This window comes from Sciurus vulgaris, assembly GCF_902686455.1.
Source record: "Sciurus vulgaris genome assembly, chromosome: 3".
Classification (NCBI taxonomy): domain Eukaryota; kingdom Metazoa; phylum Chordata; class Mammalia; order Rodentia; family Sciuridae; genus Sciurus; species Sciurus vulgaris.
In genome coordinates, this window is record NC_136463.1 from 44,376,720 (window position 1) to 44,394,054 (window position 17,335).

The 17,335-nt window shown below is 38.9% G+C and overlaps 2 protein-coding genes across 2 annotated transcripts in view; both read right to left on the reverse strand.

The window, feature by feature from the left end:
• Positions 1 to 1,182, reverse strand: part of PRPSAP2 (phosphoribosyl pyrophosphate synthetase associated protein 2) — a 212,222-nt gene extending 211,040 nt beyond the window's left edge. The window contains exon 1 of the mRNA XM_079131704.1: positions 1,131 to 1,182. The gene's annotated coding sequence lies outside the window, so the exon portion shown is untranslated. The remainder of the gene's footprint in view (positions 1 to 1,130) is intronic.
• Positions 1 to 17,335, reverse strand: part of LOC306655702 (phosphoribosyl pyrophosphate synthase-associated protein 2-like) — a gene marked incomplete at its 3' end in the record, with an annotated part of 395,253 nt that overhangs the window by 31,333 nt on the left and 346,585 nt on the right. The gene's annotated exons all lie outside the window — the stretch shown is intronic.

Sequence of the window (17,335 nt, forward strand, 5' to 3'; positions counted from 1 at the left end):
ACTTCTACTTCCCCTTAATTGACAGTGAGGCCATGCTAAGTTACTTAAGCTCTCTAACTTCAGTTCCCTCATCCATGTAAATTGGAAAATTGGTCCCATAGGGTTACTGTAAAATTTCTGCCACTCATTTAACACATGGACATTGGACACATGCATATGCAAATCAACTGCCAACATCCTGAATATCAATTAAATACAGTAATAGGTATGTGGTGGCCAACTTTCTACACCCTCAAAACTTCAAATAAGCTCCTAAAAGTACAACAGAAAGTACATGGAACAGAATGAAAATATTTTAGATATATGAAAATATAATAGAAATTATTCAGTTCATCTCTCCCCAATCTGCTGTTAGTAGCCTATCTGCAGGATTCTTGCAGGAAACACTCCACCAGGCACTTGAACAGTCTAGGGCCTGAGGCCCACACCAAGGGCTCATCATTTCAAATTCTTCTTAGGACACGCTGAGACTCCTCTCCCTACACCCTCTATCCATGGGTTCTTGTCTTTTATAGGAAACATTAGATTTCTTGTTCACAAGACAGCCCCCACCCTATCTCAAGACAGTTCTCTTGATCCTATGTATTCCCTTCTTCAGGGTATTTCCTAAAGCCTTTCCTTGTCTTATCTCACAAGGCTCAAATGCCCTATATCATCATGACTATGGTCCCCAAAGTTTCAGTCTTCAAATGTAAGACTGTAATTAAATTCTAATGTAAGAACTGGGGGTATTGCTTATTGGTAGAGGGTGTACTACTCAGGGCTGGGGCAGCACTAAAATAATTTCTAATGTGAGACCATCTTCAAAATGGCACAGTGGGGGATGAGGCATCCACTTGGCAATGACTACCAATACAGTCATACCCTGTGACTACCCATGGCACAAATTATTCAAATAGATACACTGTTTCTAGTTTTAATTTTCCTTGCCCCTGGTAAAAATTCAGGTCGTGCTCTTCATTACCCCTCAAGAAAAGAGACTCTTAAAGGTTAGCATCAAAAACATGACAAGACAGGCTGGCTTGACCCAAGGTTTTAGTGGGAAATGAAGAATAAAATTAAGCTACAGTTGCTTTTATGTTAAATCTACTCTAGAATGTGGAAGAACTACTTACAGCATATGTGAAAACCCATCCTTTTCAGAGAATCTCTGCATCTTTTAAAGTGCAAATCACACTCCTCTCTGAATGAGCTCTGACAGTCTGCTAAGTCTCCTGAATTAAACCACACTGCAAGAGATCACCTGCTCTTTGGACAGACAAGCAGTCATTTCAACACCAACCATCCTCAAGCCCAGGAGAGTGACTCACTGGTAGAAAGCTTGCCTAGCATGTGGGAGGCACTGGATTAGATTCCCAGGTACCAGAGGAAAAAAATTTAAAAACCACTTCTTTTGTTTTTGAATTGGTGACCCTGCGTGATGATACATACTGGAGATAAGCAAGACTGTCACAGAAGTATATAGTTTTCCCACTGTGTAATACTCTTCTATCTGCAGATGGTTTGTGGAGGCAGGTGAAGGCTTGGGATTATCTTATACATATACTAGCTACCAGGTCTGGGGTACATCCCTAGGCCTTAGTCTTTATCTTCCAAGAAAATATGGAGAGAAACCTGGTATAAAGCTTGCCAGGACTTTAAAGTAAAGCTGTCACTTTTTTCTTCCATATACCCAGTGCCTAATAGAGCACCTCCTACTTGACAGAGGCTCAACAAAAGTATGTTGAATAAACTCTGGCCTTGCAGGGTTGCAATGATTAACAATTGCAACTGAAGTAGTCTGTCAACAAAGAGACATCATAAAACAAAGGATTGTTACTTTTGTTAGTGATACACCTCATGTCAAGAAAATTTGATTTTTAAAAAATCAAGGGCTGGGAGAGTGGGTGCTTCATGCAGAGGTCCTGGGTTCAATCCCCAAAACCAAAAAATAAATCAATATTGAGAATTTACTGGCAAAATTCAAAACTAATTACTCTCGCATTCTTCTGTGACGCCCAAGCACTTTGGTCATCTGTCATCAGAATGTTTTCTTATGTCTAATACTTAAAATTTTCTGAGTGATCTGAACTTTTTTTTTTTTTTTTTTTTGGTGGTGCTGGGGATCTGGGAATTGAACCCAGGGACTTGTGCATGCGAGGCAAGCACTCTACCAACTGAGTAATATCTTCAGCCCATGTGATCTGAACTTTTTTTAAAAAAATATTTTTCAGTTGTAGATAGACACAATACCTTTATTTATTTTTATGTGGTGCTGAGGATCAAACCCAGTGCCTCACACGTGCTAGGCAAGAGTTCTACAACTGTGCTACAGTCCCAGCCTGACCTGAACTTTTATGACAGCCCAATAAAGCAGGTATGAAAATTAAACCTATTTTAGAAACTGGGAAGTTTAGAGATGAAAAACCTTACTCAAATCTGCAGGGTCTCTCAGCAGCAGGCAGAACCTGGATTTGTAGTAACTAGTAGTATACTATACAACACTAGCTGCACATCCTGTCTCAACCCATACAGAAAATGACTTGCCAAGCTACCGAATTACACATACAGTGAACAGAACCAGACAAATATGCAGATTTTGGAAAAGGTGTATTGCAAACAATCATATAATGTATACAGAAAACAACTCATATCAAGTGCCAAAGAAAGAATACAAAACTTTGATTCAGTATTTCCAATTCTTGGAATTTACCCCAAGGAGACAAGGACAAAACTATGCTTAATGGTAGAAACTGCAATTTTTTTTTTTAAAAGAGCAGAAATTCTGGACATATGCCAAGGTGGGGTAATCAAGTATAACTGAGACTGTACATATATTCAATATAGTAAATATTTAATACTATATAAGCAAAGTTGCTTAGGAATTGGGCAGGCAGAACTGGGTAATAAAGATACAGACCAGGGCAGGGAAAAAAGAAAGGTATTCTTTAGCGGAGTTCAATAATGCTAGTAAATTATTTTTATTTGTGTATTTAAATTCTTAAAAAAATTAGAGACCCTACTTCTGATTGCTCCAAAGCCCCATTCCACATTTTCATATTCCTTACACACCTAATCACCCAAATTGAGCCAACATTAAAATAAAGGAAAATAAATCCTTATCTTCAACATACTGTACATTGGGGGTAAAACATTTTAAAGTAGAACAGTTTCTTTAAAAAAAAAAAAAAAGCAAATCTGGGAGGGGATTGGTTTGTAGCTCAGCGGTAGAGCGCTTGCCTAGCATGTGTGAGGCACTGGGTTTGATTCTGAGCAACGCATATAAATACATTAATTATATAAAGGTTCATCAAAAACCAAAAATTAAAAAAAAAAAAAAAGCACATCCAGGGTGCTCCCTCAATCTTTGAGGGGTTGAGTTCCGACTCGAATAAAACCATTCTTTTGTAGGTAGACGTCCGCAACTAACAAGGCCAAGCTAACTAAAACTAAGGGCTGCGCCTACATTAGGGCTGGGAGAGTAGATTTGATGCTGGCGTAGAACTTGCTCCCTGCGCTGCTCCGCGGCAGGTCCCGTAATTAGGCATCCTCCCCAAAGGCGCCTACAGGGGGCGGGGTAAACCCCGTCCCCGCCAACCCCGCGGAAGGAAGAAGGGAGAGAGCGAGGGGTTGACTGGCGGCGCGAGGCTGGAGTCTCCCTCGGTACCGCAGCCTCGGCCTCCGCGGCACCGCGGCCGTCGAGTGGCTCCCCGCCCGGTGCACCTGCGCTCAGTACGGCCAGGGGCCGCGAGTCCGCACCGCTACTCGCCGCTGGCTCCCGCCCACCTACCTGCCCCGACCCCAGCCGCCCCGACGCCAGCCGGCCTGACCCACCCTCCGCTGTCCAGGGAAGAAACCGCCAGCTCTCCAAGTGGTTTCTCTAGAAGTAAAACGGCTGAGCCACGTGCAACAACCGTTCCCAACTGACTGATTGGCAGTGGATGGCGCGGGGGCGGGGCCAGAGGACGCACGTGGCTCCGGCTTGGGGCGTGGCCTACGCGGGAGGGCGGAGCGCGGTCTTCAGGTCCCGGCCAGAGGGGTGGAGCCAGATGGCGCGACTGCTGGAGAAGAAGGTGCGACCCGGAGCTGGGACCGAGGAGGTGGCTACCTTGATTTTGTACGAATAAAGTAAGGGATGTTTCCTAAATTCTTCGAGATTCCTTTTTGTTTGTTTTCTTTTGGGGGTTTATTTGGTTTTTGCTCATTTAATGTATGAAAAATTCAGTGTATGAACAGGAGGAATCATTTGTGGCTAGGATTTTGTACTTATTCTATTCTTGATTGAACCTCTGTTATTTTAGGAGAACTACTTTGATGTTAATGTGCTGGATGAATTATTGTGGGAGCAGAGCCCAAGTTTGTTTGTTTGTTTTTTTAAAGATGCAGAAATAATAATAACTTGATCCCAGTTGTTTGTATTGGGATTTGTGAATCAGGTTACTGTAGAGGAGAGAGTTTTGACACCGATTGCCCAGCGTGTCTTCCTTAAAAATTAAATGTTTATATAGGGAGAAACGATTGGGTTTCCTTTCCTGCCTTTATAAAGCATCAGATAAAGCCTTGAAGCTTTATCTGCATCATGCTGTAATTCTCAACCAAATTAGCAGAAATCTTCCTCCACCAGGAATGTTCTTTACCAAAGGTTTTACTTCTTTGGTTAATCTCTCTCTCGCTCTCTCCTATATCCCTTACTCTTTAGTACAGTGTTCTCAACCTTAGCGCTATTGATATTTTAGGCCACATAATTCTTTGTTGTGGGGGACTGCCTCTTGCCTTAGCATCATCCTTGGCCTTTAGCCACTAAGTGCTAGAAGCACCGCTGCCCCAAATTGTGGCAACCAAAAATGTCTGCAGACATTTTCAAATATCCATGGGAAGCAGAGTCATGCAATTTGAAACTAAGTGTCATCATTTTATTTATATCCATTTGCTCATTTGTTTTAATGTCTTCCTTTCCCTCACACATATCGGTAGGGATTTCAGGCCGGTGTACAGAGGAGCGGTATCCTTGAGTGAGTAAACTCAGACAATAGACCTTCTATCTGAATGGCTTAGAAATGTTCTGCAAGTCCTCTGTCCTTGAGGCCTGGAGACATTGCATTATAATACTTTGCTACTAGTGGACTCTGAGAGGCAAACAAGTTGTATGATCTGCACATGTGCAAAGCTAACTGCACTAACAATGTAACTTGATATGACCCTGGAATAGATAATAAAACTGAACTGGCTTTCCAATGGGAACCACTTTTTGCTGTTTGCCATTGTATGCTTGGCTCTTTATTAACCATCCTCTTAACCTTTATAGCTGAACCCCAATTAACCTTTACAGCTGGTGCCCTGAGCAGGAACCAGCTTCTGAACATGTTGATGGGCGAAGGGGATAGCTTACTACCTGTAACAGGCTTGACGTGCGTCTCTCATTGGCTGATCCCAATCCCACTGGTAAGCAATGGGAATTCCCTGTCTGATACTTAATGTCATCATTGGGTTGAACTTTCTTATTTGCTTCATAAGGCTAAACATACCACAAGTAATGCTGATCTTGGTGCTTTGCTGTCTGAAATAAATTCTTGCTGTTCATGGTATCTGGAGAGTGGGTCCTTAAGACCCAAAGATTGGAAAGATATAGGAAAAAAATTGCATGAGGAGCTGTGGGCTTCTATACCTATGTAACATGCTTGGTCTTTGTGTAAGGTGCTATCCCAAAAATAGCCTTGACAGCACTGCCAACTTCTCTGGTAGTCTCTACAACTGAAGTTGTTTTCTCAGCCATCTCCTTGCACTCCTCCTCCTCCCCCTCCTCAAACTCCTCCCCAAGTCCAGTCTCTATCTGAATGTCTCAGGCAGGCAGCTGCAGAGGGAGAAACTCAGACCTTGGCTATCTGCCCCATTAGGTTAAACAATGCTAATCAGCCAGAGTATGAACAATTGCCTTTTGCTGTGTTTAAAGAATTAAGGAGGACAGTGTTGGAGAGCAGAATAGTAATTTCACTCTTAATATGATAGAGGGCCTGGAAATAGGTTATGCCTTGGTTCCCAATGATTGGAAAGCACTGGTGAAAATGCTTACTTCTCCTGCCCAAAATACAGCGTTTTTACAAGAATACTCAGATTTAGCGCATGTTCAAGCTGAAGATAATGCTCAAGGAAATGTTAGTTGTGATTACGATGATTTGTTTGGCATGGGTCAAAGAGGGACATTACAACAACAAACTTAGGTGCCCACAGCTGCCATTGCCCAGTTTAGAACCTTAGTTTGTAAAGCCTGGAGGAGGATCCCAGACACTCGGGATCCTTCTAAGTCCTTTGCTGTAATTTGACAGACCTCTGGGGAACCTTTCATTAATTTTGTTAACAGATTGTCTAAAGCTATTGAAAGACAAGTAGACAATTTGGAAGCTGCCAATATTCTGACCAAACAATTGGCTTTCGAAAATGCCAACCAAGATTGTAAGGACGTAATAAAATCTGTTTACCATAAAGTGGATACTACACTTTCTGATTTAATAAAGGCATGTCAGAATGTTGGAACTGAACCTCATAAAGTGACTTTACTGACTGCTGCTTTAAAGTCCCCCATAAACTTTGTTACAATTGTAAAAAATCTGGCCATCTTCAAAAGGACTGTAAGATTTAAAAAGTGTCACAAAAATGGCCTAATCAAAAATGTCCAGTTTGTCATAAAGGATTTCATTGGGCTAATCAATACAGATCTAAAACAGACAAATCAGGAACCCAATTACAGGTTGCTCCCAACCCAGGGCCAAAGGAGGGGCAACCCTTTTCACCTGCAGATGCAGATGTCTCCTTCACAGATGTTTTTGATTTAAACAGAAGCTCCTTCCACAAATCCTTTCATGCCACTAGAGGGAGCACAAGGATAGATTTGGTTACTACTGAGGGTGCTCAAATGTCTTTCAGGGGAAATTTGTAAAATTGCTACCCAAACTCAAGGACCTCTACCCAAAGATATCTTTGGTTTAATTTTTTCCTGCTTCCACAGTCCTAAAGAAGGAAAATTTATAATTCCTGGAGTAATTGATTCTGATTATACTGGTGTAATATACATTCAAGTTTGGTCTCATATGCTCTTAAATCTCCCCAAGGGATCCTTCATAGCTCAATTAATTGTGATTCCTTATATTACTGCCCCAAAACCCCTTAATGAAAGAGGGAATACAGAATTTTGTTCCACTATTATTGGAGCATGTTTACCTATTACTGAAAATAGACCAAAATTAACCATTTGTTTAAATGAACAGTCAATCACAGGGTTATTGGACATAGGTGCTGATGTTACAGTTATACCTGTCTCAATGTGGCTTCATATATGGCCCTTACAAAGGGCCACCCTGGTTTGGGGCATAGGAGAAAATAACTAAAATGGGATTAAAAGCTCTCTATGGTTGCAATTCTCTACCCCTTCCAACCCTCAACAAGTTATTACTCATATTCAACAATACATTATGGCAGTTCCCTTTCTTGTATAGGGCAGAGACATCTTGCACAAGTTACAAATGTCTATGGAATTGCCTTTTTTGTAGGGGACTCTGTGTATTTGACTGCCGAGCCATTAAAATGGAAGGTCACCACTTCTCTCTGGGTAGAACAATGGTCATTGTCTAAGGAGAAGATGGAAACCACAGAGGCCCTCATTCAAGAACTGTTACAATTAGGACTATTGAATCATCTCCCAGTTCATGGAATACACCCACTTTTATCATAAAGAAGAAATCAGGGAAATGGAGATTATTACAAGATTTAAGAGAAATTAATAAATGTATACAACCTAGTGTCCATTTCAATGTGGACTGCCTAACCCTATTCTAATTCCTCAGAATTTTTCCTTATAAGTAATAGACCTAAAAGACTGGTTTTTACTATTTGTTTCTTTCCTGAGAAACAAAAAAATTTTTTTCCTTTAAAGTTCCTGTTTTCAATCATTTAAACCTGCTGATATCAGTGGAAAGTTCTTCCTCAAGGTATAAATAGCCCCACATTATGTCAACATTTTGTGAATAAGGCTCTTCAGCTTTTCCAACAATTATTTCCACATATTCTTGTTTATTATATGGATGATATTTTGATTGCTGGGCCAATACTTACAGAAGATACTTTAAATTGCAACACATTCTATTACAATCTGGCCTCCCTGTGGCCACAGAAAAAATTAAATGACAACTCCCTATTAACTATTTAGGACATAAAATACTCCAACATTAATCCATTTCTCATGTTTCAAATTGACTTCCTTCCACATTTTTGTTAGTTCATTTGCAACAATTTTAGAACATTTAAACTGGGCTTGGCCATATATTTCTTTGACTACTGACATGTTGTCACCTTTTGTTCAGCTGTTGAAAAAAACTACATAATCCCATCAGTTTTTCCAATTAACGCCTATACTGACTGCAGCTCTTCAGTGTGTTAATGAAAAATTATCTACAGTTCTTCTAGAAAGACTCCCAATACTCAATGTTCCTTTATCTCTAATAATCTTTACAGGAAAGCCTTATGCCTTTGCTACAGTTGTTGCCATTGTATGTAATAGAGTGGTTATATTCTCATTTTCAGGAAGAAAGGTTCTCCCTTATGATGATATGTATGCTCAATTGACTTAAGGTCTTCAAGTTTTATCCATGTTTTCAAATGTTTCCTTCTTTAAGACTGAATAGTATTCTATTATATTTATATACCACATTTTCTTTGTCCATCTGTCAATGTACATTTAATTTGTTTCCACATTTTGGCTGTTGCAATACCTATAAATTCTTAAGCTGTTCTCTCTATTGAAAAGGTCTTTCAGGGCTGGGGATATAGCTCAGTTGGTAGAGTGCTTGCCTTGCAAGCAAAAGGCCCTGGGTTCAATCCTCAGCACCACAAAAAAAAAAAAAAAAAGGAAAAGAAAATGTCTTTCAGGACTGGGGTTGCACCTCAGTGGTAGAGCACTTGCCTAGTACATGTGAGGCACTGGGTTGAATCCTCAGCACCACATAATAAATAAATAAATAAAGCTATTGTGTTCATTTGCAACTACAATTTAAAAAAAGAAATTTCTTTTATCTTTTTTATATTTAAATTCTAAAATCTTTTAAGAATCAACTCAAGCCAGCGCAGTGACTCTCATTTGAAATACATCCTACACTACACTGTAAACTCCTTTTTTCTGTTGAAATTAACAATACCTGCTTAAGTGGTTTGCCCTTAGATGGTGTTCACATTGTTGTCGAAGGGAGAACAAGTCAGTAGCAGAGGAACAGAAAAGATTTGTAAAATCAATGATGACCTGAAAGTTTGTTAAAGGAAGAAAAAAAGGAAAAATGAAGAAAATTCAAAACTGAAAAATAAACTCTTTACACACCCTCCTTTATTAGCTTGTATGGGCCTTTCCTGATTTCATTCTCTATTTCTAATATCTCATTTATTAATAAAGATCTCTTATGGGCCAGATACTCTCAAGGTTGCTTGGAACACGTAGTTATTGAAATCAGGCACTGTTCTAGTACCCTGGGAATTTAGTCTTTTGAGGACAGAAATTTTAACATCTTGCCCTCACAGAGTGAAAAGTATTGAAAGTGTGCCTAAAACCTTGTGGTATCAACAGAGGAAAAGGATAAGTTCTTGGCTTGAAGTAAACACTATTTAGGTGCTGTTTCTTATATGCAATCTATCCTGGTCACTGCCTACCTTGGTCAGTGTTTTCCGCATTTTCCTTTGCTGGTTTTTCTTTTCACTCCTCAGATCATCAGAATTCCCTGTGGCCTCCCACTTAGCTTTTGGTTCATTCTTCAGTGCCCTTTCTTTAGGAAATAGATTTAGGTTTAAGGCTTCAGCTGGAACCTTGAAATTTGCACTAACTCTAACAAAACAATATGTATGTGAAATAATATACATACAAAGAAATACATTAAACAAATTTAAATTTAACTTTTCATAACAGTATTTTAAAGTCAACATGACCCTGTCAATGAGACAGAACACTGTGAGTCAACCTAAATCCAGGGAACAAGAGAACTTCTCTAAGGAGCTTTGCAACTCTGGGTCACATGACTTCCTGATTGGAAAGATTAATGAGGTCACTAGAGGATGGAAAGCCAATCAGTGCGCCTGTTGCAGAGGAAAGTCATTGAAAAAGGGAGACATCCCTGATGCTTCCAAAGGAAGCCACCTCATCAAGGAGACCCTACCTAGCAGATGGCACTAAAGGAGCTAAGAAGCTGCTCTCAAGTTTCCCATGAGTGGACCCTGTGGGAACTCAGCTGACTCTTAACAATAGATAGGAACAGGTCAATTTGACCAACTTGGTCTTGAACAACTAGCAAAACAGTTGAAACATAGCCATTCCTGGGCATTTAGAAGAAAAACAACAGCTCTTTCAAATAAAACTTAAGATGTACACTTGTGTCAGTCCACAGCTCTGATGCCCCACAAAACATATGTTAAACATAAGAACTGTACATTACAACAATGTGTCAATCAGATTATATGGCAGACTCCAGGACAAATTTTTATATGGGTCAATAGCCCCCTGTCTCCCTGTGAAAATTCTAAACATTTCATCTGGTAGTTAACAGCTGGCATTGTTATCTTGGCTGAGCTAACCATCTCAACTCAAATACATATTGACCAGAAAATTCTAAATGAGGTTCAGCAACTTAAAAATTCTGTTATATGGCTGACAGAACAAGTACAAGATTTATGATGGACTCAGAGACTCCAATGCCATTAAAATATTACTCACTTTTGCCTTACTAGGGTTCCATGTGATGACACTGAGATTCAATGACAAAATGTACACAATCATTTAATGTGTTAAAATTACATCTCAGGTTCTGGCCATGACTAATGCCCAACCACCTACTTTTGAAAGAAATTTGGAGCAGTTTAGCTGAAGGGATATCTTCCCTTAACCCTTTTAAGTACTTTTCCACACATATCTGGGTTGCTAGCCTTAACAATACTGTTAATCGTGTCTCTGGTCTTATTTTGTATAATTTGTCAAGCAGGATGGAGACACCTAAACCATCAGAAAAGTATGATCCCAAGATTAATCCTGTTTAATCTAGGAAGCATTATCTCCTCCAAAGCAAAATCCTTTTTAGGCACTGTCCACAGACCTCGACTAAAAGGATCTCAAAGCCCTAGAAATTATTCAGTAAAGCTATACCCATTATACCCCTCTCACCCCAAACTATAATAAGTTCAATGATTTGACTAATGTTTTTGAGAAAGGGGGAGATGTGAAAGAGTAGAGACCTCCTTATAAAAAGAGAAAGATAAAGACCCTCTGATATAAAGCAAATATATCTAGTTAATATTGACCAAACCAAAATGGGGTGAATAAAATCTTTGAGTTGTGCTGACTGTGGTAAATACAAGGGAAGGATATCCGAGATAAAATAATGCGGCCGTGAGGTAAGGTCACTGTGACCATTTCTGTGAAGCAACTCATCCCTGCAGAGGCCCCAGAAGCTGCTGGTTTCAGATATGGATAGTCTAGCTCCACCACCTAGCCCACCCTGCTAACCTCCAAGTGTGGCCTGAAATGGATAAGCTGAAGCTTACTGTTTGCATTTCTTGAAAAAAAGACCCCTATTTTAAGCCTGCCAAAATTTTTGTGGTTTTGACCTTTTAAAAATGGCCTGCTTGAGTCACTTGGGGCTGCAGCTCCCTTAAACTCTGCTCTGGAGCTGCATCCCTAGTGCCACTAGCCTGCTTCTTCTCTTTCCCTTAAATAAATTCTTTCTACTGTATTCTCATATGCACTGATAACTGGGCCCCACAACATTTTCTTCTAGGAAATGGCTTCAGATACTTCCACATTCTCAGGTGGAAGGTGGGAGGTACTTCTTAATTATCAACATGTTCACCAGTACACCTCTGTATGTGAATTACATTGCTGAATTCCCACTAAGCTTTGTCAGATTTCATAAGGGTAGAGTTGACTTTGCAGCTGCAGCATCTGAAATAGTGCTACTTACATAGAAATTGTTCATCAAAGAGTGTCAGTGTGACAGTTGCCAGAGAAAATAGAAATCTTCCAGCAAAATAATCCCAACTTGGTCATGTTCAGTTTCTTAATGGAAGTGCAGATTTGTGAGGGATTTTATGGTATATATCCTGCACCCACATGGCCTTTGTTAAACTCATGTCCCACCACTTACTACCTGGGTGAACATGTTATTCTTAAGTAATCACTTCTGCCTCAGTTTGAACCATGAGTAAAAGGAGAGTGGACAGTACTTTTCTGGTAGTATCATTGGAGTGTGCCTGCACATATCTGCTTGACCTACATGAAGCACTATAGGAGTATTACTTCCTGGTTTACTATTTGTCACTATCTAACCTTGGCCTGGGAGATTTCATTAGTATATGAAAGATTTCCTAGCTTAGAGAAGAAATTTCTATCATAAGATGGGCCTCATTTGTCAAACTTTAATTCTCGGGTATTGATAGTATTGTAGTTTTTGGGTTTTTTTTTTTTTTTTTTTTTTTGGGTTTTGTTCACTTTGGAATTTCTCCAGCAATACATTTAGATGTTTTTACATTCACAACCCCTTCCAGAAAAGTACATAGACAGCTGGTAGGGCTTCTTTCTCAATTATCTGTGGTAAGAAATACCACATTTTATATTTTCATTTTTTTCCCAGATGTTTGTCATAGAGAAAATCATCCCACCATTTCAATAGTGCTGGGGCAGCTTTTCCATAAAATGTCTCATACAAGATGTTTAGCTGCTGGGCAGTAGGAACTGACATCGAGTGTCCTTCAGTTAATCTTTATAGATATCCAGAGTTCTGAGGGTACATGGTGACATCACATTGAATAACAGAGCCATGACTCACCTCAGGAATTTTACTCAACCTCTTTATCCTACACCTAAAAGTTTTGGATCTTTATAACACTGTGAAAGTGGCTAAAATTTCTTCCTCAGTAAGAATGATGGAATAATGATTGATTGGTCAAAAAAAATAAATAAAAATACATGTTAGTTTCACTCCTAGGTATACTCAAAAGACATGAAATATATCTATACAGTTTGTACAAAACTGTTTATAACAGCATTATTTATAATGACCCAAAGTGAAACAATCCAAATGTCTATCAATGCATGGATGAATGAATAAAAATGAATGTGGTACATCCATACAGTGTAATATTATACAATAGATAAATAGAAGTGAAATGCTGATATGTGTTACAGTTTGGATGAACCTTAAACATTATGTTTAAGTGAAATAAGACCGTCACAAAAGACCACATGTGATTATAATTTCATGTATGCCAATGTTCAAAACAGAGAGATAGAAATATGATTCGTGGTTTTCTACAGTTGGGGGATTGAGAGGAAATTGGGAGTGACTGCTAATGATTATGAACCTTTTTGCAGTGATGAAAGTGTTCTAAAAGTGGTTATGAGGCTCCATGAACATAATAAAAAGTACTGAATTGTGTGAACAATTTTTTCTGTGATTTTTAAAAAGGTTGAGTAAACTTAGAAGTTGTGAATAACTGAGGTCATATCTGCTAGAAAAAAGAAAATTTAATAACGGCTTACTTGTTATAAGATTTCTGACATTTGTTACCACCTGTTTACATTTTCTCTTAAGAAATATGGATTTAATAAGGAACACATGAAGAACTATACTGGGAGTCATACCTCACATTAGCACAAGAGATTGTCATATGGTTCCTTAAGAATCAACAAAGATGCCACTTCTTGAAGTTGAGTGGTTAATATATCAAATCAAACACACAGAAGGGATTGTGAAAGTGTGTTTCAAATATTCCTGGTACAGGACAGAGTAAAGAGCATCTTTGCCAGCTGGGGATGGAACCCAGGGCTTTACACTTGTTAGACAACTGCTCTTCCACTGAGCTAAGGGCTTGTTCTTTTATGTTCCTGTCATGGAAGACTTCTGATATGGTGACAGGGCATGAGGAAAATAAGGGGTGAGCTGTTTGGCTATCTGGTCCAAGAGGTTTCCAGTTGGAAGCGTAGTGATTACTAAAGGTCTGAGGTGAGAAAATGCATGGCATGTTTTTAAAAAGAACAGGGAGAAGGTGGTTTAAAGTAGAGCACAAACAGAGGAAACTGATAAGAAGGTGAGTTTAGGAGGTAATGGATAAACATAACAAAGTTTTTGAAGCATATCTACTAGGAAAAGGTAAATGTATTCCAAATGTTAGGTGTATTTGCAGATCAGAGAATTGTTCATGTTGCTTCATTCCTTTTCCCAGACAAGTTAAGTGTTGGATATAATAAGGGCATTTTTTCTGTGGAAATTTCATAGTTTTTTGATTTCATCTTGAAATTGCTTTACTCTATTAATTATTTGTGTTAAATAAAGAATCCAAATAAAACACTTTTGGCTAATACTTGAGTTAAAATTTGACATATTTATAAAAATGTAAATATGAGGCAGCTATTTTGAGAGATTATTCTAATATATAATTTTTATGTTTGTCAGTTGTTTAAATTTATCATTATTTGGAAACCTGATTAGCATCTGAGTTTGTGGCACCAGCAAGCACTCATTTGCAGTGTTGTACCTTTTAGTAGTTGAGGCTCCACCACCTTGAACACTTTTCACTTATTTGCTAAGCCTCTGGAAACCTCAGCTTACATGAACATTTGCAAAGTTATAAGTAAGTAAACTTTTTTAAAAATCAGATTAAAATAATATGAATCCTGCCATGCACAGTGGTGCACACCTGTAATCCCAGCAACTGGGGAGACTGAGGCAGGAAGATTGCAAGTTTGAGGTCAGCCTCAGCAACTTAGTGAAGCCCTCTCCAAAAATAAAAAGGACTGGTAATGTGGCTCAGTGGTTAAATGCCCCTGGGTTCAATCCCCAACACACTAAAAAAATAAATAAATAAAAAGTAACTTAAATCCCTGAGGTATAGTTATGACAAAACTTTGCTTTGCCACTACTTGAGAATGGGGATTTCCTTATTTTGGCATAGCGTCTTTTTCATCTAACCCTCATAAATCTTCATGTATTTTCTAGTTCATAGTCAGAGAACAGAAAGGCATTAACAAAAGCTTAAGGAAAGCAGTTTAGAAATGGTTTGGGTAGTACTCTAGAGTTCAGGCCTATTGATGACTGAAGAGGAATACATGTTGTACAAATAACAGAGGAAAAACTGTCAGTTAAGCAGAGTCTAAGAAAGTTCATAGGAGGACAAGCCAAACACTGCACATTTCTGTGGCTACTCAAATGTCCTCCAGGTATTCAGGAAATCTGTGCATCTCATTTCTCAGCAACACCAGGTTAATTCAGTTAAAAAACTTTTTTAAATGGTACACTGAATTACCTAGCAGTAATAATTGTGCCATAACTCTAATAAGAGGGTACTCTGAGTAGTGTGTACCCTCATAGTCTAATTTACAGATTATAACACAAAAGAATTGTATCAAATATTGTCCTAACTCCTTACATATTTACATATAAATTTGTTTTCTGATATAAACGTTTTTTTGGGCAAGAAACATGAAACCCAGGATGAAAAGGAGAAGACTTACAATGTAAAAAAATCTAAACATTTATGACAAAATCCATTGTAGCTTTAACAGGTTAATTTGAATATTCTCTTGATAGTTTCACATTAATGTAGAAAGTGTTACAAATTAATAAAAAGAACAAATAGAAAAAAATGGGCAAAATTATAAAGCAATAAAGGGACTAACAAATATATTGAGATTCAATTTCCCTAATAATAAATAATTAAAATAACAGTGGCATAATTTTTCATCTATCAGATTGCAGAAGTTAGTAAAGCCCAGAGTTTTTTGGACATTTTCATGAAAGGTGCTAAAAGTATAAATTGCACCTTTTCTAACACTGCATCTCAGAACTAAAAATATATATACCTTTTAATCTAGTGATCTTACCTTTTGAAATTTATTCTAATAAGATTGAATGGGCAAAGATGTAACAGCATTGTGACACTATAATGAAAAATTGGATATGACACTCTATAGATTTGGTTATGTAAATTTTGGCATATATAAATAATGCAGTTCGACTTGGGCATCTATTTATTTTTGAAAGAGAGTCTCACCATATTGCCCAGGCTGACCCTGAATTCCTGAGCTCAGGCAAGTCTCCATCTTAGCCTCCTGAGTGTCGGGATTACAAGTGCATGCCTTAGGATTTTTTTAAAAATTTATTTGTATTGTAAACAAGTGGGATGCACCTTGTTTCTCTGTTCATACATGAAATAGAGGCATACCATTTGTGTAATCATACATTTACCTAGGGTAATAGTTTTTTGTTTTTTTGTTTTTTTTTTTTTTTTTTTTTTCCCATGGTGGAGACTATACAGCTGAGTCTGTGGCCAGGGCATCCTGAGGCCAGAGTAGTCGGCTGGAGATGAGGAGGTAGCACATTGATTGTGTCATCACACAAGCACCAGTGTGTGCCAGGCAAAAGCCAAGGAGGGTTGAGGACCTGACATCAGGGTTTTCGAGTATGAGTGCGAGCACGAGATAAGCCTCAACCCTGAGAGAGAATCTCCGCCAAAAAGTCAGGAATCCACCCAGCAGATAAGACCGACTAAGGGGCCAACTGTAACTACAAAAACTGTAACTACAAAAACCCCTCAGCATTTTCGAGGGTCCCGGATCAATGGTTGCTTCTCAGGTCAGCAGAGGAGTGTTTAAATTGGCCTGGGGAAACCCGCCTAGGGGACCCACCAATCTGAAGTCCAGTGATGGATGCAGAGCAGAGCGTCTGGGCAAAAAGGAAGGTGAGGCTCTGTCCAGGGGGCACTGGGGCATCAAATGGGTTTCCACTTGCTTAAGAGACCGTGGAAGAGCCCATCCCGAGTCACAGCACCAATTTAAGAAAACCCATGAAAACCACGCCAGATACAGGAAAGAACATAAGGGAGTTTACTAAGCTAAGAGAGTGTCTCCCTGCAGGGTAAGAGAGGAAATGAGATGAAAAGAGAGGAAAAGAGAAAGGGTGTGCACAAGAAATAGTGTGGAAAGTGAGGAGAAGAAAGAAAGAAAGTGAGTGGAGAGAGAAAAGCAAGACAGAGTAATAGTTTTTGATTCATTCTGTTAATTTTTTTCCAACCCCCTACCCCTCCCATTCCTCTTTCACTCTATACACTCCCTCCTTCCTCCATTCTTGCCCCCTTCCCACACATATTATGTGTCATCATCCGCTTATCAGTGAGATCATTTGTCCTTTGGTTTTTTGAGATTGGCTTATCTCACTTAGCATGATATTCTTCAATTTCATCCATTTGCCTGCAAATGCCATAATTTTATCATTCTTCATGGTGGAGTAATATTCCATTGTATGTATGTACCACAGTTTCTTAATCCATTCATCAATTGAAG